The sequence below is a fragment of the Pituophis catenifer genome, unplaced genomic scaffold (assembly GCF_029215685.1).
Source record: "Pituophis catenifer annectens isolate HBS135680 unplaced genomic scaffold, rPitCat1.0.hap2 SCAF_3, whole genome shotgun sequence".
Taxonomy (NCBI): Eukaryota; Metazoa; Chordata; class Lepidosauria; order Squamata; family Colubridae; genus Pituophis; species Pituophis catenifer.
In genome coordinates, this window is record NW_027256883.1 from 20171304 (window position 1) to 20194802 (window position 23499).

The window sequence follows — 23499 nt, forward strand, 5'->3', positions numbered from 1 at the left end:
TAATATACATGATCTGGAAAGGCACTTGAAGTGGCTTTGTTAAGCATTATTACTTCAAGAAATGCCCATCCCAACACTCCCGACACCTCTGGAACCTTCCGGAGGCAGAAAAGTTGATTGAATTAATGGGCAAATATAATCTAAGGATATTGTGAACTGAGGCATGTTAAGAAAAGAATTTGGTCTCTATCATTCAAATATGAGGTGGCTCATTTACAAATGAAAATAATTCCATCATGTTCCACTTATCCAAGAATGATGCTACCATGTGTCATTTTTGCTTCTTAAATTTCTAAAAATTAGGGAGGTGAGAACATAGAGCTGCTATTCTTAAAAATTATCTAACTATACTTGGATGCCATTTTCTCTCTCACAAAAGAGTACTGCCTACCAAATCTTTATTGCATCTCTACCAAATAAAGAGGAAAAAGAGTTTGAGAAAACATTGTTCTATAGATCAATGAAGAGAAACTGTTGAAGTACCAATTTAGTAGTAGACTTCCCCAGATATTTCTCTGTAATTATATCTCATACTAATGAAATGTCTTCTCATAAACTTGATAAAAGATCAATACTAAAAAGAAATTTAAAGAAAGTAGATTTAGCTTTCTTCTGAAAAGTTATCTCCCTGGGGCTATCTGACTGGATAATCTATTTAATTGTTCTGATTTCTTTCTTTCTTTTGCTTTGCATGTGTGATGCTACAGATGATACATTTAATCTCAGAGACTCCATTCATTGTCCTCAAAAGGAAGTAAAACTTTACATATTATTTTCTTTATTGTCAAACTCTGAATTTGAATATCTCTATTATCTATATATCAGGGGTGAAATGCTCCTGGTTCGGACCATCTCGGGCGAATAGGTAGCGATGGCGGTGGGCAGTTCGGAGAACCGGTAGCAAAAATCCCTGCCCCCACCCCTGCCCCCCATGCCCAGCTGAGCTGCGCAATCATCAGAGGCTTTTTTTCTTTTAAATGCCTCTGACAATCCAAGCTCTGACAATCCCAGCTGAGTTGCCTGCCGATCAGGCAACTCAGCTTGTATTGACAGAGCCATTTAAAAGAAAAAAACTTTTTTTTCTTTTAAATGGCTCTGACAATCCAAGCTCTGACGATCCCAGCTGAGTTGCCTGCCGATCAGGCAACTCAGCTGGGATCGTCAGAGCCATTTAAAAGAAAAATTTATTTTTTTGAGTTGAGTTGCCTGAGGGTTTTAAAAAACCCTCTGATGATCAGGCAACTCTGCTGGGATCGTCAGAGCCTTTTTACATGTAAAAAATGGTTTTAAAAGTAAAAAAAAAAAATTGACCATGCCCACCCAGTCACATTACCCCCCCACCAAGCCACGCCCACAGAACAAATTTTAGATTTATATATATATATATATATTCTGAGGTTTTCGTGGGTGTTTGTATGTAGGTCTTTGGTTATTCGGGTTTTCTCCTGCGTAAAATTGGAAGTGTCTTGGCGACGTTTCGATGAAGTCTCATTTGTCATCTTCAGGCTGGTGTTTTCGGCTTCGTGCTTCTAGGAGCAATGTGTGTGATCGCAGCTGTTTCTTCCTTTTAACTGCCAGTGGGGGTGTGAACTGATTGTCTTCGCTACGGAGTTGATCTGTGCTGGGTGGTGGTGTGAGAGTGCATGCAGATAGCAGTTTGTGTGTGTTTTCTTCTGGTAGATGGTGTGTCCTAGGGAGCCATTGGATTTCTTGTAGACTAAGGCATTCAGGAAGGGAAGTTGGTTGTTAGCTTCTGTTTCTGTGGTGAACTGTATTTTGGGATATAGGCGGTTGAGGTGTGTGAGGAAGTTGTCCAGTTTTTCTTTCCCATGTGGCCAGATTATGAAGGTGTTGTCTATGTATCTGAGCCAGAGTTTGGGTTTGTGATCAGATTTTTCTAGAGCTTGGGTTTCAAAGTGTTCCATGTAGAGGTTTGCAATGACAGGTGAGAGGGGTGATCCCATGGGTGCTCCTTCTATTTGTTTGTATTTTTGTCTGTTATAGATGAAGTATGTGTTGGATAGGCAGTGGTTGGTCAGATCTAGGATATGCTTGGGGGGGTTATATTTGTTTTGGATAGCTGTCAAGGCTTCTTTGATAGGTACTTGGGTGAAGAGGGATATGACATTGAAGCTCACGAATAGGTCGCTGGGCTGTAAGTGTTGTTTCTTTATGATCTCTATGAACTGGAATGAGTTTTTTACGTGTGAGGTGATGGATTCTGCATAGGGCTGTAGTTGTTTGGCGAGAAATTTGGCTAGGTTTTGTAGAGGTGAGCCTATGGAGCTGACTATGGGTCTAAGTGGGGTTCCTTCTTTGTGTATCTTGGGGAGTTCATAGAGCTTAGGGCATCTGGATGATTTCTCTCTGGGAATGATTCTTTGCTGGATCTCTTTGCTGATGGGGGAGGCTTTTATTTTGGATCTAGTGACACTTGAAATTCGCCAGGTATGTTCCTCTTGGCTTCTAGGTGCTCACTAAGAAAGGATTTTTTGAAACGACCATCAGAGCATTAGTATTTCCTATATTATTATAACACGATCTGATGCTAATTAGTTAGATGTTCTACTCTCCCTCCCAATGTGAAAATAACTCTAGAGAGAATGGGATAGCATAGGACAGGCTTCTGTGAGGCAAGCCTGAGGGAGAGAAGGGGATAGGATAGAGGAGGATTCTGTGGGGCAAGGCTGAGGGAGAGAAGGGGAGAGGAGAGGCTGATCATAACTACTCATTAATTTTCAAGCTGTAAGTGTTGATTTTTCAAGCCCCATCACATAGTTTCATAGCAGAGCATGGGTACCCAGCTAGTTATGACATAAGGGGAATGACTGCACTAATAATTTAATCATTTTGTCAGTTGGAGTAAGAAATACCTGAATTGAAAAGAAAAACAAATTAAATTATCAAGGAACCTTCAATGAGCAAGCCACTCCCCCACTAAGACTCCAACATGTAAGGTGAGCTCCAAAATATAATATAAACACTCAACACTGGTGATGTTACCAAGTGTAGTAATGAAACATCTACAAGAAAACAACCACATTTAGGAAGCAGCAAGAAAACTATAGCAAATAACTCAAAGGAAACTGCTAAGGATGAAAAAAGCAATTCCCATCCAATGGATTGCAAAGAAACCTTGATTTAACAGAACATTTGGAAGGAAAAAAATGCTAGATAAATCCAAAAATCCCTGAAAGCCAGATAATTTTTTTTGCATCAATTTACATAATTTTCATGAAATGCTGTAAACTGACACAATGACATTAAAATGTCAATGCTGCAATTATGCAAATGAACTGATTGAATGCTTGTCTAAAATGTTTTGGATAGTCCTAAAATTTTGTGCGTTGAATCTCAAATTTGCAGAATGGAGGTTCAGAGAAATGAGATTTGACTATATTAGGAAAGGGCTGATCAACAAAATAAATGATAGAGCTCTCTATGGATGAGGACTAGAAGTTTTTGAAATGGAAGAAGTGGGTTTCCATCTGGGACCTTTTAAAGAAAACGTAATTGTTAATTCTTGTTTTGTGTATATAATCTAATAGGTTTATAATAAAGGATGAAAGAATAAACTGCCAAAATGTGAAGGAACTGGTTTGTTTATTTATTTATTTATTTATTTTTAAATTTGTTTACCGCCCTTCTCCCTGAGGACTCAGGGCGGTGAACAGCCAAATAAAAACATAAACTACAAACATTAAAATACAATTAAAAAGATATATATAAATTTGGCCCCATGATTAAAAACAATAACAAACAATTAAAAAACATTTTAAAAAGTGTTAGGTCAGCCCGGCTTGCTGGAAAAAAAAGGTTTTAAGGGCACGGCGGAAGGCACCGAGGTCTTGGATTCTCCTTATCTCTGGGGGCAGCTGATTCCAGAGGGTAGGTGCTCCCACAGAGAAGGCCCTCCCCCTGGGGGTCACCAGCCTACATTGTTTGGCTGATGGCACCCTGAGGAGGCCCTCTCTGTGGGAGCGCACAGGTCGATGGGAGGCCGTTGGTAGCAGCAGGCGGTCTCGAAGATAACTAGGTCCTATGCCATGGCGTGCTTTAAAGGTGATAACCAACACCTTGAAGCGCACCCGGAAGACCACTGGGAGCCAGTGCAGCTCACGCAGAAGAGATGTTGTATGGGAGCACCATGCGGCTCCCGTGACTACCCGCACGGCCGCATTCTGGACCAGTTGGAGCCTCCGGGTGCTCTTCAAGGGGAGCCCCATGTAGAGAGTCTTGCAGTAGTCCAGGCGAGAGGTGACGAGGGCATGAGTGACTGTGCACAGGGAATCCCGATCAAGAAAGGGCCACAACTGGCAGATCAGGCGAACCTGACCAAAAGGCCCCCTGGCAACAGCCGTCAGATGTTCCTCCAAGGACAGCTGCGTATCCAGGAGGACTCCCAGATTGCGAGCCCTCTCCGAGGGGGCCAAAGACCTGCCCCCAATAGTCAGTGATGGAGTCAACTGACTATATCGGGATGCTGGGAACCATAGCCACTCAGTCCTGGAAGGGTTGAGCTTGAGCCTGTGTCTCCCCATCCAGATTCACATAGCCTCCAGGCACCGGGACATCACTTCAAGGGCATCGTTGGGGTGGCCTGGGGTGGAGATGTACAGCTGGGTGTCATCAGCGTACTGATGGTACTTCATCCCAAAGCCACAGATGATCTCACCCAGCGGCTTCACATAAATGTTGAACAGAAGGGGCGAGAGGACTGACCCCTGAGGCACTCCACATATAAGAGGCCTCGAGGTCGACCTCTGCCCCCCTGCCAACACGAACTGTGACTGGTCTGGGAGAAAGGAGGAGAACCACCGTAACATGGTGCCCCCCATCCCCAACTCTTCCAACCGGTGCAGCATGATACCATGGTTGATGGTATCAAAAACCACTGAGAGGTCTAACAGGGCCAGAACAGAGGAGCAACCCCTGTCCCGAGCCCTCCAGAGATCATCTACCAATGTGACCAATGCCGTTTCTGTGCTGTGCCCGGGCCTGAAACCCGACTGGAACGGATCTGGATAAGACGTTTCCTTCAGGTACTGTGGAAACTGTCATGTGACCGCACTCTCGACAACCTTCTCCACAAAGCAAAGGTTGGAGACAGGACTGACTATTGTGATGGAAAGAGGAGTTGGTAAATGGATTGGTTGTTTGGAATTTCTCTACAAGGAGAAGACAGGAGAACACAAGTGCTCCATACAATGTATAATAAATCATTTTAAATGATATATGTAACAATACAAATCCCTGTATTTGCCCATACAAAGTTTGTGTCAGTAGACAATCTGCTCATAGGCAGCAAGTGCAATCAGGTCTTCACTCCATTGAATAAATGGGGCCATAAATTTATCTTTCCAATATGGCACTATTAATATTTTGGTCATAATAAGGGCATGTAGAATCAATTTACATTGTCCAATTGTCAAATTATAAGTACTACATTTGAAGAGAATATTATCATATGAAAATTTTAGCTTTGTTCCCAAATTATCTGTATATGATCTAGTAATTTCTGCCAAAACATAGTTAGTGTAAGATACTGTAAAACATGTGATTTAAGGAAGCATTTTCTTTATTACTTCTCCAACACACTGCTATTTTAGATGGGACATTTCTATATAAATTTTATGGAGTCCAATAAATTCTAAATATTATTTTTATTGTATAAATTGTAATTTAGACAATTTAAACTCTTGCTATAAAAGTTAAAACACTATTGCATTGTCTAGACAATATAGGACTCTCTAATTTTTTATTCCACTCATTTCTTAGCACCATCCTAGCATTGCAATGATTTATTGATTACAAATATCTATAAAAAGTAATTGTAGGTTTGTTATTTTTAAAGGATTTAACAAGTTGTTCTAGCATCTCAAGTGTTTCAGAGCTGAGTTAGGATTTTCTCTTAATTTATCAGCTACTTCCAGCATGATCCTCCCCCCTTGGGGACAGAACGAGCCAGCTGGCAGAACGAGCTCCTCAGGCCCTTGTAGAAGGTCAGAAGAGTGGAAGCCAATCTCACTTTAGGCTAAAAGATGTTCCAAAGACAAGTGACATGGCAGAAATGGCTCTTCTGGTCCCTCACCAGCTGGAATTTCTTGGCTGATGAGGCCTGCATGTGTTTCTTCTACCAACATGGGTGGGTGAGTCAGTCCCATTGGGGTACGACAGTTCCTCATGTAATCTGGACCCACACCATGGAGGGTTTTAAAGGTAATAACCAACACCTTGAATTGCAACTGGAAACAAACCGGCATTCAGTCCAGTTTACAGAACAATGGTAATATGGGCCACCCTAAGGACCTAAGAACTGCCCATATCGTCAGACTCTGAACCAGTTATAGCTTCTGAATTCTCTTCAAGGGTAGCCCCATGCAGGCCGTATTGCAGTCGTCCCTTATGCTCAATAGCTTAAAGTGAGATTGTTGGATGATCCCGTTTTCTTGAAAGAAACTTGAAGATATTCAAAAGAAGAATGATTCAAATCTACTCCATAAGAAGAGTGATTATTCTACTACATAAACATAGCAATGTTCATCCACTTAAGCACTAAAACTATAATTAACAATGAAAAGTTTACACCATTTCTCTCCCAGCAAACAGAAGGATGTTGAGTGCTTAAGGATTTGTCAGACGATAAGGACGTTTGTTTAGTATAATCCAGTGGTGGGATTCAAATAATTTAACTGCCCTAATGACTGGCTGGGTGAGCATGGCCATGATGGGCGTGGCCTGGGGATGTGACAGGCAGCATTTGGCCTCCTGCATCCCCCCCCCGGGAGCAAAAACGGGCCACAGTGGGGATGTGCCATCCCCTGTGCCCCGTTTTGAGCCTAGGAGGAAGCCTCCTGGGAGCCAAAATAGGGCACATGGGGACTCCTAGAAGGGGTGGGGTGGGCCAGCCAGCAATTTAACTACCGGTTCGGCCCAAACCAGCTGCATCCCACCACTGGTATAATCTTTTGATTCATTAAAGAGACCAATACTTTCATTAATATTAAACTTGAAATAGATGTATAACATCATAATTAATTTGCTTATCCTCTTTCTCCTTCGGTGCTGGAAGAAAGGAGTCTATAATACATGTTGATTACATATTGAACAACATGTTGAAAAAGTCCTCTCCCTCTGTTCACATAACTCCACAAAGGACTTTCTTTGTAGACTGATTTAGATACAGGGTTTGAAAGAAGAGTGGAGTTGCAGCCTAGCATAGTGTCTTTATGTCTGACTGCTATTCAAGGAGTTAAGTATTTTATAAACCAATACAACCATTCCTGTCAGGGTGCTAATTAATCCCATTCTGCTTTTGGGTAATCGCACCTTGATTTAGAGAAGTGGATCAAGGCTTTTCCCTTGAAGTATACATTAAGAAAATAAACCCGAAGATATATTTTCTAAGAAAAGCTCATTTATTTGATATAAAGAAAATAAAACATCTCACTGATCTAATTAGTTAGATCTTGGCAAAGCTTTCCCATCCAGACCTCTCCTGGCCGGAGAACAAAGAAAGATAGAAGAAAGTGAAAGAAATGTGGACATGCGCAGTATCAGTTACTGATAAGAACTTGGCAAGCTATGGTAAGTATTAGAGTTCAAAAATAAGAGTTCATCTGGTAAATACAAACACAGTGATAATTCCATTTTGCAGCCTTGATGGTATTATTGCCTCGGAACTATTGTTTGCTGCTAATTTTATCCCCATCGCACAGTTCTACTGTTTGCTACATTATTTTGTTCATTTCATCTGAATTCTATAGATTAGTTGATTATTAGTACAATTTTAATCTCACCACTGTTGATTCCAATAAATGGTAATCCAGAATTTAAAATTTTATTTGCATTTAAAATAGATGTTTTCTTTGTACTGTTGAAGTATAAAGTACACTGGTATTTTTCTCCCGTATGCATATTTGCAATAATACAAAAAAATAATAATCATCATGCTGTAAATTCTCTAAAACATTTTTTTTTTTTAAAAAAAGCAATAAATGAAAGCCGGATTCAATTTTCAATGAACATACCCTTTCACTTTCAGGAATAGAGAGGAAATTGTCTTCTTTGGGTTATTTCCAACACTATTAATTTGATATAATGTGAGAGAGTTAATATCCTCATGTTTTCAAAGGACAATTTACATTCCATATTGCTTTCACTTTATTCAAAAGTGTTTGTAATCTGTAGGAAGCCATTGTCTGACTACAATATTGCATTAGGACTATAGCCTAACTTATATTTTGCAGGAAATTGCTAAGAGTCTTTTATATTTATTCTGACAGTTATTGCTAAAAATATGTGTTTCTCTTTTCAGTAAACTGGGTGTGAAGGGGTATCCTGCAGTCTGGGATATTAACCAGATAATTAACAGAGGTTAATTATAATTTCATAAAATTAGGTTTCTCTAAAGCTAGGGTAAGAAATGAATTGTGTGGACTCATAGGAAATGGTATTGGAATTTTCTGCAAAAACTGTAACAGACAAATTGTGTAAAACTTCTTTGAGTTCTTCAAACATTTGTAAAGGATAAAGTTCTATCTTAGTAGAGTCATTACTTTTATAATATATACTTAATAATGACTTTGAGGACGGGTCATAAGTAACAGAATAATAGAGTTGGAAGGGAATTTGGAGGTCTTCTAGTCCAACCCCTTGCACAAGCAGGAGACCATATATAGCATTAGCATTTAGAGTTATATACTGCTTCACAGTGCTTTACAACCCTCTCTAAGCAGTTTACAGAGTCAGCATGTTGCCTCCAACAATCTGGGTCCTCATTTTACCCACCTCGGAAGGATGGAAGGCTGAGTCAACCTTGAACTTGGTGAGATTTGAACTGCAAATTGTAGGCAGCCAGCATGTTGCCTCCAACAATCTGGGTCCTCATTTTACCCACCTCGGAAGGATGGAAGGCTGAGTCAACCTTGCCTGTAGTACTGCATTCTAACCACTGTGCCGCCATGGCTCTTATTATTCCAGACAAATGGCTGTCCAGTCTCTTGAAAATATCCAGTATGGTTCACTCACAACTTCTGGAGGCACATTCCACCAAATGATTGTTCTGTCAGGAAATTGCTCCTTAGTTCTAGGTTGCTTCTCTCCTTGATTACGTTCAACCATTGCTTCTTGTTCTGCCTTCAGGTACTTTGGAGAATATGTTGACTGCCTCTTATTTGTAGCAGACCCTTACACTGCTTACACTGGAACACTGCTATCATGTCATCCCTAGTCTTTATTTTCATTAGATTAGATTTAGCCAATTTTGTCATAACTTTTTAAAAGTCCATCATAACTTTGAGCAGCTATTGAACTAAGTCATAGTTTATCCTTTCCTAGGTTGTAGCATGATGGTCTTCATAATCTGAGTTCAATATACAGTAGTGGCCAAAATTGTGGAAACCTTTTGGGAAAAGTGTATTTTAGAGGTTTGATGGCTAATAACACCACATTTTTGGGGAGTTTCAAGATAATCATCTTCCACTGTTGAGATGGTCTGGGAATAGCCCAGACCTTAACCCAATTGAAAATCTATGGAGCCGACTAAAGAAACTTATTAGTCAGAAGCGACCCAGCAATAAAACTCAGTTAATAGAAGCAATCATTCAATCTTGGTTTCACATTATAACAGCTGCAGAACTAAAAGACTTGGTTCACTCCATGGGAAGATGTTGTAAGGCCGTAATTCATGCTAAAGGTTACCCAACTAAGTATTAACTGACATGGTGATAATTTTTGTATATCTCATTTTTTCTATGTGTTTCACTTTTCTTCTTTATACTGTAACTGCTATTCTAATAGCAAATCTCTCATAAAAGTTATTGCATTACATTCTTGATTAAATTATCTTTCCATTGATATATAATTTTATGGTACTCCCCCCAAAAGTGGTTTTATTACCTAGTTTTGGAAGATACACTTTCCCCAGAAGGTTTCCACAATTTTGGCCACTACTGTATTTGGAAGCCTATTGGGTGGTGAATGGATGACAAATGAGCAGATATTATAGGTTCTGACTGCAAGGCCTCTTTCATTATTCAAACCAATATGTAGCAAACTGGCCCTTTCAAAGTGATGATGATGGACTTCAAGTGAAGTAATAAAAACTGAAAATTACGCCTTGCCGTGAGTATTGATCAGTATTGTCCCTTCTTTTTGGGTTGAGGATTTGAATCACTGATGTCTTTCAGCATGAAAAGTTGAAAAGGAGTATCCCTTAAGTCTTGAGATCAATTGACTAACTCTCCATTGGCTTAGTTAATAGAATTGTGGTGTGGTTAGAGTGGTTAGAGTGCAGTTCTGCAGGCTACTTCTGCTGACTACTGGCTGCCAGCAGTTTGGCAGTTCGAGTCTCAACAGCTCAAGGTTGACTCAGCCTTCCATCCTTCCGAGGTCAGTAAAATGAGGACCCAGATTGTTGGGGGCAATATGCCGACTTTATAAACCGCTTAGAGAGGGCTGTAAAATCACTATGAATCAGTATATAAGTCTATTGCTATTGCTATTAATCTGATGGCATAGTGATAAACGTAAGGAAAGGATACAGTACCTTAAAATTTTATTCAAATAATACTTATGGAACAGCTTGTTTTGAAGATAGCCATTTTATCACTGTGTCAGGTTTATACTAGTTTTCATCAACAAATCAGCAGTCCTGGATTACATCAATCTGGAATACAGTCAGGTCATTATACCTTTCTGGGTGCAGTCTCCAGTGTAATTTTTCCCCTTTATTTTCCAAAACCTGAACACTCACTCAAGCTGTGAAACACAACATTTTGCCAAAATGTTTCACATTCATTATTTCTAGTACTTAAAATGTACTTCAGCAGATAATATATAATATCTAGGGCAAGTGATTCAATTTGTTGTGTCATAGCTCTGATGTCTTTTGATCTGGTAGTGGGTAAAGGAACTATATGACTCAACATCAGCACAACTATTGGAATAATATCCTCAGAAGTCCATATCATGAGTCAACAGTACATATGTCTATGGAGATTCTCAGTCATCCAGGTAAAGATTGTCCCAAAGGTGCTTTTTCCAGAGGCAACCAGAATGTCTTCTTTCTCTTTCTTCTTCTTCTTCTTCTTCTTCTTCTTCTTCTTCTTCTTCTTCTTCTTCTTCTTCTTCTTCTTCTTCTTCTTCTTCTTCTTCTTCTTCTTCTTCTTCTTCTTCTTCTTCTTCTTCTTCTTCCTCCTCCTCTTCTTCTTCTTCTTCTTCTTCTTCTTCTTCTTCTTCTTCTTCTTCTTCTTCTTCTTCTTCCTCTCCCTCTCCCTCTCCCTCTCCTTCTCCTTCTCCTTCTCCTTCTCCTCCTTCTTCTTCATATAATAGTACCATCTTCCATTAAACAGTGTGTCGTCTGAGTGCATGTATCTTTGTGCAGTAATAATCAAAATTTACAACAATATTCATTACATCAATATTACTTCACTAATTTTACAATACTAATATTAAACATTATACACATATTCACTACTCTCTCTTAACATATTTTCTAATAAGAATATATTAAACATAATAATCCTAATAGTCATAAAAATAATAATAATCATAGTGTTTACGTCTCTCTCTTAACATATTTTCTATATTTCATTGATCTTCTTCTTTTGTTTTTCTATTTTTAACTTCCGTTTTTATTCTCTAACCATCAATATAATAGTTCCCATGTCATAATATTCAGTTTGTTCTTTCTCCTTAATTGCTATTCCTTTCTGCACATTCTAATATTTTCCTGATCACATTCTCATCAGTAGGGATCTCTTCACTTTTACAGTTTTGTACGAATACAATTCTAGCTGCAATTAATACATGAATAATTAGATATGCATTCCCCTTACTATAGGTTTCAGGTAAAATCCCCAACAAAAATATTTGGAAAGATTTATTCTCTTTGCAGACAGCTGGTCATTTGCATTCTTTTAGTGGGTCATTAAGATCACCTGGAGGTTTATCTATATCATCAGGGTCACCCAAGTAGTGCATTTATAGTGCAGTAGTGCAGTACAAATCTTTCCATTCCCCACCATCCAGTCTGAGCTGAAGAAGCTTCTTGAATGAGAAGTGAAACGTCTTCCAAGAAAAACAAGAAAGTCCAGTTGCCTCTTGAAAAAGCCCCTTTGGGTCAACAGTACATACTGTTCCAATATATGATGATAGTCCAACATAACACATTTGATATACAGGTAGTCCTGGCTTAATGCCCATTTGTTTAGCAAGTGATTGAAGTTACGATGGCACTGAAAAAAGTGACTTATGATTAGTCCTCATATTTACGACCACCACAACATCACCATAGGCATGTGGTTACAATTTGGGTGCTTGGCAACCATCACACATTTATGGCCATCTTAATGTTCTGCAGTCATCACAAGTGGCGGTCCCAGATGAGTTCCAGCAAGCAAAGTCAATGGGGAAGCTGGGAAGAGGTTGCAAGTCACAATCATGTAATAGAATAGAATAGAATAGAATAGAATAGAATAGAATAGAATAGAATAGAATAGAATAGAATAGAATAGAATAGAATAACAGAGTTGGAAGGGACCTTGGAGGTCTTCTAGTCCAACCCCCTGCTTAGGCAGGAAACCCTACACCACTTCAGACAAATGGTTATCCAACATCTTCTTTAAAATTTCCAGTGTTGGAGCATTCATAACTTCTGGAGGCAAGTTGTTCCACTTATTAATTGTTCTAATGATGTCTCATTTAATGACCATGGATAATTCATTTAAGAACCACAACCGGAACTGCCACAACTGCTGTTGCTAAGGAGGGTAGTGGTGATCACACGATGATTTGAATGATGACCATTTTGCTTAGGGATGGATTGCTGCTTGCAATTAATCAAGAACTAACCGTATTGGAAAAAGAGACATCTATTCACAGTTTTGTGCCCCTTCATTTGAAATTCAGAGAAAACATTCAATATCTTGTCATGTATATGCACATTATTTGCTTCATGATGTATGACTTAATTATTATGCCATTATTCTATGGGACATAATCTAACATTAGGATATTCAAATATGGGCTTTTGAGCTAAAGCTTGCTGGGGAGAATTCAAGGAACTATATGCTGCTATTTCCTTCAGCAAGGAAGATAAATTGGCTTGAATAAAATACAATACTGTTCATACAAGTTGGAAAACAAGAGAAAGACTTCTAGTAAAAAAAAAAGTCTGAAAACATTTCAATTGTAATATTGGAGAGGACAATGTAAACCAGCCTTACAAGTTCATGCTTTTTGTCATGGAACTGTCAATGTTTCTATTGTTTTTCAGCCTGGCATTAGGTTTACCCAAACTTGGTTCATTGTGTGAAGAGCAGTGCATCAAAACAATGAACTGCTGGATTAAAGAAGAGCTGGAGCCTAAGAAACAATTAAGTCAGAAGAATAGATAGGCAATTTTTTTAAGAATTCCTTTCAGAGAAACTTAGCACTGGACAGTATTCAACTTTCTTATAAGCTATTTCTTTAATTAGTAGTAATTAAATGTGAGAGGAATGCTATGTTTAAAGCGCACAACAGTTCTTCTTTGGTGAGCCTTACTGAGTATTTCTTCATGATGGAATAATTATTCTGCCTTCTCTGCATAGTTTAGAACAGGGGTGTCAAACTTAAGGCCCGCAGGCTGGATATGACCCACAGGGTGCTTAAATCTGGTCCGTGGGGCCTGCCTGGAAAAAGCAAAGGACCGTCCTATGGTGCCTCAACTAGTGAAAATGGGGCGCAGGAGGGCTGCTTGTGGAAGGCCCCCCCTGCATCCCGTTTTGGCCAGTAAAGTGCTGCAGGAGGCTATCCAGGCCGAAAAAGGGGCACCGGGGGGCATGCCTGCCCCCCCCAATTTGGTCAGCAGGGTGCTGCAGGAGGAGTCCATCCCATCTCACCCCCTCGCCCAGCCTGCGGAGAACTTTAATGCTGATCCAGCCCTCAAAGAAATCCAGTTTGACACCCCTGGCTTAGAAAATACAATCGTATTCTAACTGAGATAGGATAGTCCTTTCCTAGGTTTTGACATTGGACTAAGCATAATTTATTTAATCATTGTTTATTGAACAAACTACAGCTGGCTAGGTTCATGCTAAATCTTTAAACTTTATTATAATTCATAATAACTAGAATTGCTAAATGAAGAAAATCCAAAATCAAGTGAATCAATTTATTGTTTAGTTTCGTATGTAAAAAAGGGTTCTGTGAACATTCTTTATAGATTTCCTGTCCATTAAGTTATGTGGGTTTCTCCTTGCTGTGTTATCTTCCAGGCAAATGTTATGAAGAGCACAAGGGATTTTAATCATGCCCATAAGTGTGCCTGGACCTAGCAAACCAAACTTTGTTGATTGTATCTATGGAGATACGGAGTGGAGGGACACTGGGGTATTGTTTTAGATGTTATATGTGCAGTTTGTGCAGTCAGGAACTCATAAGATCACTATCCACTTAATCCAGTATTTTGTGTAACCCAATGGCCAAGCATGTGTGTTCACTAAAAGCTCACAAGCATGGACAGGAAGCTGAGAGCCTTTTTCTGTTTTGGCCCAGCAGTGTTGTGACTTAGGCTTACTGAGTCGTTATAATACACAATTAGTCCCAAACAAACCTATTTGATTGTAACCACTGAGAATTACATTCATTCCCAGCTGAGTCCCAATTAGTTGCAAAACAAGTCCTTTGGAAAAAGTCCTTCGGAATAGTCACCAACCTTTATCTTCTTTGACACCCTGTCAAAGGCCTTACTTGGCAAAGCCCCATGAAGTTCAGAAACAAACAAGAGATGCCGACTGGCGACAGAGTTAGCCACATTGCTTTCCTGCAAAAGGCCCAAATGCCTTTGTTTCTCTTTTAAGCCTTATAGGACGGGCCAATCATCTCCTGGCCTTACTCCTGCATTATCCCTTTTGCTTTAGCTGTTCTTGCCTTTTGGCAGCTCTGCGCATGCGTTCCTGTTCCTCTGCCTCTCTGCTGTCCGATTCTGGGGGCTCCGGAGTCCACACATCACTCCCAGATGGCCCTGGCCCCATCTCTGCCTCTGACTCAGAGCCCTCGTCTGGACCTTCTCCAGACTCCAGGACTGGCCCATGTTCCTCCCCAGCCTCCTCACTGTCCCACTCCGCTGCCAGCTCTGCAGGCTGCTGGCAGACCACAACAAGCAGCTGAAATTTAAGATTTAAGAAATTTAAGATAGCACATAGCCATAAAGAACTGAAACAGTTGATAGTCCTACCCTCTGGGAATTCATCAGGTGCTCCTTTAAAATCTAAAGTAAAATTTGGGTTAGGGTTAAATTTGATGAGGGCAGTAAGTTGTGAGTTGTAGGATTCTGAACAAGGCTGAGAGAAGGAAAGGAATAGTAGAAACTGCTAAAGAAAGAAGAAAAGAGAAAACGAAGAAGAAACAAATCAGTAATTTTGTTAATCTATAATAGTCTACGTCTTCCAATAGCTCATGGATGGACAGTTTTCTTCTCTTCATTTTATGCCATTTTTATATTATATTTGTTCTGCCCATCTAGCAGTTTGAAAGCATGCAAATGTAAGTAGATTAATAGGTACCACTTTGGTGGGAAGGTAATATGCATCTTTGGCATATAGCCATGTTGGTCACATGACCAGGGAAAATGTCTTCAGACAATACTGATTCCCTCCTCCCAGAAACGTACATGAGTACCATGCTCTAGAACTGGAAATGACTGGACAGAGAAATGTTTACCTTTACTGTTAATAATACAGTATTATAATCACTATACTTTACAGAGATATCATTTTTCCCTCACCCTATTTTAAAGAAAATCTAGTAGTACACTGTACTTATCATTTTTCAAGTCACCTCAGGGGAATCTTTCCTCCTGGATAAACAATGAAACCCTGCTGGACTCTTATATTTTCAAGCTCAGGCAAAAGCAAGAAATCAGAGGAAGAAAAATACTATTTAAAATAATTTCTGCCAAGTTTCCAAGTAGTAAGCTTCTATTTACAGGGCACTTTTTATAATCATTGTGCTATTACAGCATTCCTGCTAAAGGAAGAAGAAATTAGAAGCCATGGTAACTATTGCTTCAGTTGAAGGGCCTTTGAGAAATAGCCAATCAACTGCTTAGCTTAGTTTGTCATGAAGCATAATCCAAAGTGGACAGAAGTGGTTGAGAGGACATTAACTGGCAAAGTACCATGAAACTACATCAGGAAAACATACCTGAAGGGGTTAGAATGTAGACCAGTGTTGTCCATTCTTGCCTTTCCAATCTGAGCAGGGTGGACAAACTATACAAGACTCTCTCTTGAAACATCAAACTTCTTAATATAAAATTATTTCTACATATAATATATGTAAAATGAATGTTCTTTGATGCCAGAAAGACAATACCACCAAGATGCATTGTCTTATATTCATTTTTTGCTTATAAAAGTGCTTCCTACTGACGTTAATGGAAAGACAGATGAACGATATTCCATATGGTCAAGATTTAAAGATGTATTTAAAGAGTAGGGTCAATGTTTTCTCAGACACAATATAACAGGTTTTGTTGTTTTCTTTTTCCTCTTGTTTGTCTTATGTGACTATTGTATTTTTTTTAAAAAAAACTTTTATTCTTTGTCTTCTTTGCCTGTCCCTTTTTAATTTCTGTTTCTTTGGAGAATTAGAATAGAATAACAGAGTTGGAAGGGACCTTGGAGGTCTTCTAGTCCAACCCCCCACCTAGGCAGGAAACCCTATACCACTTCAGACAAATGGTGATCCAACATCTTCTTAAAAACTTCCAGTGTTGGAGCATTCACAACTCCTGGAGACAAGTTGTTCCACTGATTAATTGTTCTAACTGCCAGGAAATTTTTCCTTAGTTCCAAGTTGCTTCTCTCCTTGATTAGTTTCTACCCATTGCTTCTTGTCCTACCCTCAGCTGCTTTGGAGAATAGCTTGACTCCCTCTTCTTTGTGGCAGCCCCTGAGATATTGGAACACTGCTATCATGTCTCCCCTAGTCCTTGTTTTCATTAAACTAGACATAACCAGTTCCTGCAGCCATTCTTCATATGTTTTAGCCTCCAGTCCCCTAATCATCTCTGCACTCTTTCTAGAGTCTCCACATCTTTTTAAAATAGTGGCGACCAAAACTGGATGCAGTATTCTGTAAGTGTGGCCTTACCAATGCATTATAAAGTGGTATTAATACTTCATGTGATCTTGATTCTATCCTTCTGTTTATGCAGCCTATAACTGTGTTGGCTTTCTTGGCAGCTGCTGAACACTGCTGACTCATATTTAAATGGTTGTCCACTAGGACTCCAAGATCCCTCTCAGTTACTACTATTGAGCAAAGTACCACATATACTGTACCTGTGAATTTTGTTTTTCTTGCCTAAATGTAGAACCTTACTTTTTTCACCATTGAATTTCATTTTGTTAGATAGCGCCCAATGTTCAAGTCTGTCAAGATCCTTCTGTATCTTAAGTCTATCTTCTGGAGTGTTGGCTAATTAAAGGATAAATTTACCCAGTTACCTAGTCCCTGCATAATTATCTCAGCTGCACTTCACATACTAGAAGTTTGCAGAATTACTACTACAAGAACACCTCTGTTAACATCCCAAGCTACATAACAAATGTAACAAAGCTTGGCTTTCTATCTACTAGAATCAATCAACGGGGTCAAACTAGCAGCCCGCAGGCTGGATGTGTCACGTGCAGGCCACACCCACCCCAGCTCCATGAATGAGAAAATCGTCACAAAACGACACATGATTGCAACGTGACGTGGTGAGTTTGATACCCATGTACTAGATCTAATGACTGGATCAGTTTGAGCCCTTTGATCAGAAGCAGATTGAATGCTGCTGATATGGCTAGCAGCCAGATGTTTCATTTATCAAAAGAATTATATATTTAATATAACAGAAGAGGCTTTTTAAAAACTTGAATATTAGGAAGGTTAGTTACATTTCTGCTAATAGACCGAAAGCTGGGTGGTCTTCATATAGGTTATCAACATGATCATCAAACACCAAGAATATATTAGATTCTTGTATCTTATCGTTATAGGAAAAGACAGAATAGAACAAAACAGAAATGATATGCTAAGAGTAATAAAGTGAGAGCATGCTTTTAATCTTAGTAAAGAGATTTCAGCATTGCACGGAAGATACAATAAATGCAAAGTAAATGAAAAATAGATAACAAAGCAGCAAAGGAGGCTGACCTTCACTCAAGGCTAATTGAGTAATTTTTTTTTGGGGGGGGGTGGGCAAGGAAATCATTCTTTGAATTTAGATAATAGAAACCTATGGGGTGAAGGAGTTGTACCACATTTCAAAAGCTCATTAAAATAACTAATATAACCGTTCTATTTGTTAGGAGGCGTAAAGGCTACTCAAGTATTACTTATAATTAAACAATATAGTAGGGGAATTGAAGATGGAGGAAACATTTGGAAATAAAAAGATAGCCCCCTTTTATGATTTGCATATCTAGGGCCTTTGTAGAAGCAATGGTATTGGGAAAGATTAAAACCGAAATAAACAGGTTGTTGTTTTTGCAAATATTTCAAACCATAATAGAAAAGCAAAGCAATGTTGTTTTAAGACAGTGGTGTCAAACCAGGGGTGAAATCCAGCAGGTTCTGACAGGTTCTGGAGAACCGGTAGCGGAAATTTTGAGTAGTGTGGAGAACTGGCAAATACCACCTCTGGCTGGTCCCAGAGTGGGATGGGAATGGAGATTTTGCAGTATCCTTCCCCTGCCACACCCACCAAGCCACGCCCACAGAACTGGTAGTAAAAAAATTTGGATTTCACCACTGTGTCAAACTCATGTTGTCACGGCAGCATCACATGATGTATCAGGACTTTTTTCTCCTTTGCTAAACTGGGCGTGGGTGTGGCCAGCGCGTGATGGATGCGGCCCACAGGCCAGGAGTTTGACAGCCCTGCTTTAAGACCATTTCCAAACTGTTTCACTTTACCATTGCTCCTAGCTCTCCTTGTTTGAAGTTTCTTTTTATTTCTCTTCAATAATATCCAATAACATTAAACAAAAATTTCAATAAATATACCTTTAGTAACAGCAAAATTTTGTGACTATAAAATTGTCATATCTACTAGCTGATACTGCCATTACCACAGAATGTCATTAACAATCATAAAACAGGCCAATCATGTGACTGACCAAAATTTGTCATCCTTTTTGCAACAGTCATTAAATATGAACCGGTTGCCAAGTGTTCTGAATTTTGCTCACCTGACCATGGGGATGCTGCAATGGTCATAAGTATGAAAAATGGTCATAACTCATTTTTTTCAATGCTGTTGTAACTTTGAATGGTCACAAAATGAACTGTTGTAAGTTGAGGTCTACCTGTAGTATATCAACCTTAATATAGAATCAGTGCAGTCCAGAGTAGAATCAATAGACATAGAACAGGGGTGTCAAAGTCAAGGCCCGTGGGCCGGATCTGGCCCATGGGGTGCTTAGATCTGGCCTGTGGGGTTGCTCTGGAAACAGCAAAGGACTGGACTGCAGTGCCTCTGCCATTGGAAACAGAGCCCTCCCAGCCCCATTTTCAGCCAGGATGGTCTCCTGCAGCCCTCTGGAGCTTTCAGCCAAAAGTGGGGTCCCAGAGGGTGCACACGGCCCCCCTGAGCTCTATTTTCACTGGCAGAGGGCTGCAGGAGGCTGTCCCGGCCAAAAATGGGGTCCTGACTGGACAGTTGTGTAGATAGCTAGCTCTGACAGCTTTTAGCGTTAGAGTGTTTTATTCATACAGTTTTTTCATACCTGATTATTCGGATTTGACTATTGGACTTAGTACTTGACCATTCTTCTGTTTACTGGAAATTTTGTGGACTTTTTATCTCAGGACGCCTCAGATTCAACGCAGAGGTCTCATTACTGTTATTCTTCTATTTCATCTTTCATCAAACTGGTCAGTTTGCTGAGGGGTGCACATGGCACCCCTGAGCTCCGTTTTCGCTGGTAGAGGGCCACACCCACCTCAGCCCAGCCATACCCTCCTGCCCCTCCAAGGTCAAACACAAACCTATGTTTGGCCCTCAATGAAATCGAGTTTGACACCCCTGACATAGAGTAACTGAAGAAGACTTTGCTTAAAACAATGTACTGAGTTATGCGTTCAACATATTTGAAATTTTGAACATTTATAAGATGAGTTTCATTGAATGAATACAGTTCATCTTAAGAGATGTTTTCTTCCCAAATTATCTGCTTCCATACCTAATCAAATTATGATTTCACCAGTACCAGGTTAACAGCTTTTAAGTCACTGGAGTCTTTTAAGCAATAGGTGCTTTTTTAAAAAACAAACAAAACAAAAACATTGCATCTATTTTATTTTCAGTGAAGTGCTATGACAGCACCATGGTAACTCCGCAAATGTAGGTTTTATTGGGTTTTTTTTTTTTTTAGATTCCCAAAGTCAGTTGATAAGATATGTTTCTGTAAGTGAGTTTCTCAGATAAAAATCTGGACTTTCACTTGTCACACGATTGCTATGCTCCAAATAACATTAATTTGGAAATCCCAAATTTGAATAATAACAAAGTCTTATAATTAATGCAGTTTAATTTATAAATTTGCATTGAATTATTTTAGCATGTGTTTGAATCAAACTGGTAGGAACTGGAACGCATCTTTACATTCCAGTTCTGCTGATTAGCTTTCTCCTTTTTATACTTTTTCCTTTAATAAATCGGATAGTGTCTGTCTTATCTTGCCCTGTAATTTTAAAATTAATGAAGTAATCATTTACTCCACTCCTTTCCTATGTTCTGCCCAATTACTTTAGTGCTGAATGGTACTTTCCATTTTGCTGGCCCATTAGTCCCATATCATGCTCTTTCCGGAGGTCTTCCTCCACTTTGGAATAATTAAATAGAGTCTTTTAGTGTCTTTATAACCTTGGAATGTAAATTTTCCATTTTCAACCAGCTTAACCTGATATATAAATGTCACTTGGTTCACTGAATTGCTTTTATTTCTTCTTGTTTGCTGTTTTCCTTTTCAGTTTTAATTGGCTCAATCCATCAATTAACTACTTTTGAAATATGGCTGGCAACATATCATTTTCTTGTGGAAGTTGCTGTAGGGTGAAATCACTGGCAGTACCAAAGATAGAGAACAATTATAGAAGGCCTCATTGTCTAATAGGGCTCAGTTCGATTCAACATATTAAAATTCTTCTTCGTCATCCATTAAGGATGGGTAACACCTGTCCATTTCATGCCAGTTTTGCATCTTTTTATTCATTATTTGTTCACCCCTTTGGCTCATCCTATCTCTGAGATGTGTATGACCCCAATCCTGGTGGCATTTAATAAATCCTTGAAGACTTGGAAGTTCTCTTGGTCATGAAGCCTTCAGCTCACGTTGTGGTTTTCTTGGACATGACTGTGGTAATGTCATTTGAGTTTGGTTTCCATTAGGTACCAATGTGGTATTTCTGTGTCACTGTTGTTTATTGTTATCCTTTATTATTTTTGTTCAGATTTTAATCCTGCATTTGTGCCCAAGTCACAATTGCAAAATGGGCAGCCAAATACATCAGCAGAATTTTTTTTTAATCAATGCATGCACATCAACTGACTTGGGAAGTAGGGATCATATTTCCCAAATGTAGAACAGCTCTCTTTTTGCTGAAAGAAAAAGAGAGCTGTTCACCCTCAAATTCTGGGGCTGATGAGGTATTATGCTTTGGATTGAGGTATTATGCTTGCTCTGTCAAACCAATTTTAAATCAATTCACTTTTGAGCCCTCAGAGAAATTTTCAAGGATTAAAATGGCACCCCTGGGTTTTATTGTGAATGGTGGTTAACGAGCTACATGCAATTCTTGTTTCTAGAAATAATCACAAGAAATAAATTCTATTTAATTCACCTTTGGGAGCTTTCTTTATGAAAGATGTAAGCTTGTTGTCAGAGAACTTCTCCTTTTAAAGAATTGCGCTTTTTTCTCTCTCTCTTGCCAGTTTAGTTGCTGACATAAGACTTTCAATTGCGCACAATCTGAATGAAAATAGTGTTTTAAAGCATGTTGGCATTTGTTCAGGTTACTTCCCCTCCTGAAAAAAATCTTTCAAAGCTACTCATTGGCTTTGAAAATGGAAGGCCTTTTTGTTTTCTTTTAAAATGCCTTTTTCTGCAACTAAGAAGTTTTTTTTGGTCTCCTTCATTTGGATTCCTTCTCAAAGGAAGAACATTGAAAATCTGTAAATTAAGGTAGTACTTGTGATCTTAATGGAACAAAATATAAGCAGAATCAAAGTGACAAAGGCAATAAAATAGGTATTGGCATAATCATGTATTACTGACTCTGGACAGTCCATGGACAGTGAGCTATTTCATGTGGCCTCTTGTACCTGCCCACCAATATTTGGTGGATAATTCACTATTTTTATTCATTTGTTTTGCAAAATACATTTTAGCCTTAAAATAGATGTTTGATTGCCCTTGGGTGCCAATGATTGCCCTTGGGTTATCATTTATTATTTTTGTTCTGATATAAAAAGCTTTCGATAAGCTGGACCACTTCTCTTATGAAAACCAATAAAATCAATCTTGACACTCGAGCCTGTCAATATTTAACATATGAGCTTCAGTCTACCTTGTAAAACCAGTTTTCCTCTGCGGGCTCTGGAAAAATTGGAGAAGTAGAGCTGTCCTACACATGTTGCCCATCCTGACATACATGAACTTGGTCTTAGCTTTGTTTCTCATTCCTTCGCTGGTTATATGAGAGTTGAGAAGACACTGAATTATCAGAATGATAATTCAAGCAATTGGATGTTTTTCAGTCTGGTAGCATTCAACTGTTACAGACTGAAATTCCTATTTGTCTGCCCAGCACTTGTATAAGCTAGGATAGCTAGGAGACATTACTGCAAAATTTTATCTGAGGGAGTACCAGGTTGGGAACAGGGGTCAGTGGACAACCTGAGTTATGTGGACCAATAGCCAGATCTAGCATAAGCAACTACCTGTATTCTTAGGAATATTTTGCTACTGATAAAAGTATTTATGGTGTTTGGTTGCTATGGTTTTATGAAATGCATTTCACGTTATTTCATTTCTTTCAACAGGAGTGCTGATGAGAGGACTGAAAATTTGAGAGCCAGTTTGGTTAAGGCAGGAGGCTATAAACTAGGAAATCATGAGTTTTTGTCCTGTTTTAGACACAAAGTCAAGCTGGGTAACCTTGGGCCAGTGACTCTCTCTCAGCCCTAGAAGGGCAAACCACTTCCAAAAAAACTTTCTCAAGACATCTGCAGTCACTAGCAATCAAAGATTGACTCAAAGTTGTGCATGCATGGAGAGAGAGGGGGGAGAGAGAGAGGGAAAGAGGGAGGGAGAGAGAAGAGAGAGAGGGAGAGAGAGAGACTATGAAGCAATGGATGCAGAATATCTGAACAGAAATCAATCTATTCCAATCCCATCTCTATCTCATCCTCCACCCCAGGGGTGAAATCTACTTACCTTCCTTACCGGTTCAGAAGTG